Here is a 2,432-nt window from a genome sequence, read left to right as displayed (position 1 = left end):
GGTCTGACAAAGTGGAGGATAAGCATCTGGGCAGCAGGAAAAGCACGTACAAGGCAAAGAGGCATTTTATTTACTAAGCACATAAAACTTACCGTCTCCTAGGCAATGTGGCAAAAGTTTTACAAATATTAACTCATTTTCTCCTCACAGCCTCCCTGGGAGGTAAGTACTATTAATGTCATCCCCACATTGCAGATAAAAGAAATTGGCGCAAAGATATTAAGTAACTTGGCCAAAGTCACGGAGTAATGGTCATAGCTGGGCTTTGCATCCGCAAACCTAGATTTAGAATCCTGCTTGAAGTCTGATGACAAGCTGCCTTCCGGGAACATATCTGGTAGTATTCACAGGTATATTTGAAGAGCCAGGTGTCTGTAACCAAAAGTGAATGGAGAAGAGAAGAAGCAGAAGACCATGGAAATGTAGGCTGGGGTCAGTTCATTTCAGTCTGAAAAGTCCAGTCATATAACGTGAAGATGTATTGGAAGGCTTCTGAATGGTATCTGTAGTTTGCATGGACTAATTTTCATTTATCATCAAATACTAATTATATCCTCAGTGGAACTCATCTGAAAGTAACTTTTCCATCACTCTTATAAAGGACTTAGTCCCAGGTGCACAAATTGATGAGATAATGTATTGTGCTCCCCTGGTAGCTTAAGGTGACATTGCTCACAAAAAGAGCTGCTCCCTTTTGGAGCGGGCATTTGGAGGCTTCCCTTGGTACCCACTTGGGGAGATGCAAATAGAAGAGGAAGGCAGCCTCCCCATGAGCAGTGACACCACGGCTTTTGCTTTTCTCTCTGGCTTTAACTCCGCTCTCTTACAAAATCTCCTTTGCTTGTCTAAAACCCTGAGGAGGGCATGACTGGTAATTGGGCTATCAAATGCCATTAAACCACAAAGCAGGCTACGAAGGTTCTTAAAGTTTATACCAACTACGAAATACACCTCGAGCAGCAGCTGTGTTGGGGACAGGAGCCTCCTGTCGCATGTCTTCCCAAATCCAGGCGTTTGTTGCTGCTCGTCTTGGCTGGCCTGTGTCACTTCCTCTGGGAGCCCAGCCTGCAAATAGAAGACTCTCCCCAAGTCTTTTTCTCTCCTCTTCATTTCCTGCCAAAGCATGTCTCCAGAATCCTGAAGAGATGACTGAGCCATTGCGGGGGTTGCCTTGAGGGACTCGGGAGCTCATCCCTCACAGGGGCCAGCAAAGCAGACTAAGCTCCCGGTGTTGGTCTGCCCGGCTGCCATGACAAGACACCACAGGCTGCCTGGCTCAAACATGAGGACTTTATTTCCTCACAGTTCTGGAAGCTGGCAGTCCTAGATCAGAATGCCAACAGGGTCAGGTTCTGGTGAGAGCATTCTTCCGGCTTATAGACGGTGTCCTCACAGGGCCTTCCTTCAGTGCATGCACAGGGAGAGAGATGGTCCCCCTCTTATAAAGCCACCAATCCTATTGGATTAGGACTCCACCCTTATAACCTCCTTTAACCTAAATTACCTCCTAAAGCCCCATCTCCAGATACAATTACATAGGGAATTAGGGCTTCAATGTATGAATTCAAGGGGGATGCAATTCAGATCATAGCACTCCCCCTCCTCCAGATTCAGTGCTGCATCCATTTGATGGAGTGGGCCCCGGCATCCGTGCCTCTCCCCGTGTGAAAGCCACCCTCCCCCAACCCAGGCACTTGAGATTGTAAACTTGAGACCCATGCGTTAGATTTCAGCTTTCACAAATACTTTGTTCAGTGCACAGTTTTTAAACGAATTTAAATTAGCTGTCAACAGTTAAAACTTGGAATATAGCAAATCATCATTTGCATTCCCAGCTTTTCTTGAAGGAGATCTGCAGTGGACTGTGTTTTGGTCTTTGTATTGCCATTGATAGCTCCAAGTCAAGCTTGTGTCCAATGGCTACAACATCAGGGCAGGACCTTATGGAATCTATGGGGGTTGGAGCCGAATTGCTTCTGGACTCATTTTATTTCTTCCACCCCTAATTAACTTTTCCTCCCCCTTTTCATCAAATTATTTATCTTTTGTTGCACCTTGGATTTATAATCCACTTCAAATTTAGGGGAAGATAAAACTAGGTATATGTATGTGTGTGTGTGTGTATGTATACACATATATAAATATACACCCTCAATATCTGCTTGCTGCAAGAATGAATGAAAATGTGCTTGTATGTATATGTGTATTCTCAAAATGTCCAAAGAGGACTCCTTATTGAATTCAGAAGTAAATATAGCATTTGAAAGGCAACTTACTGTTTAACAAAATCTTGAAAAGAACTAATACATAATAAAGGGAAAACGTCTCATTCATAAATTAATGAATCTGTATCGTAGTTTACAAGGCATGTACCCAGATACTATCTTATATATGGTTCATATCTGGGAGCCATCAGGGAGAGGAGGGCTTGA

Source organism: Aethalodelphis obliquidens, unplaced genomic scaffold (assembly GCF_003676395.1).
Source record: "Aethalodelphis obliquidens isolate GAN/ISIS:26980383/991018 unplaced genomic scaffold, ASM367639v1 scaffold1539, whole genome shotgun sequence".
Lineage (NCBI taxonomy): Eukaryota > Metazoa > Chordata > Mammalia > Artiodactyla > Delphinidae > Aethalodelphis > Aethalodelphis obliquidens.
Note: the sequence above shows the minus strand (reverse complement) of the source record.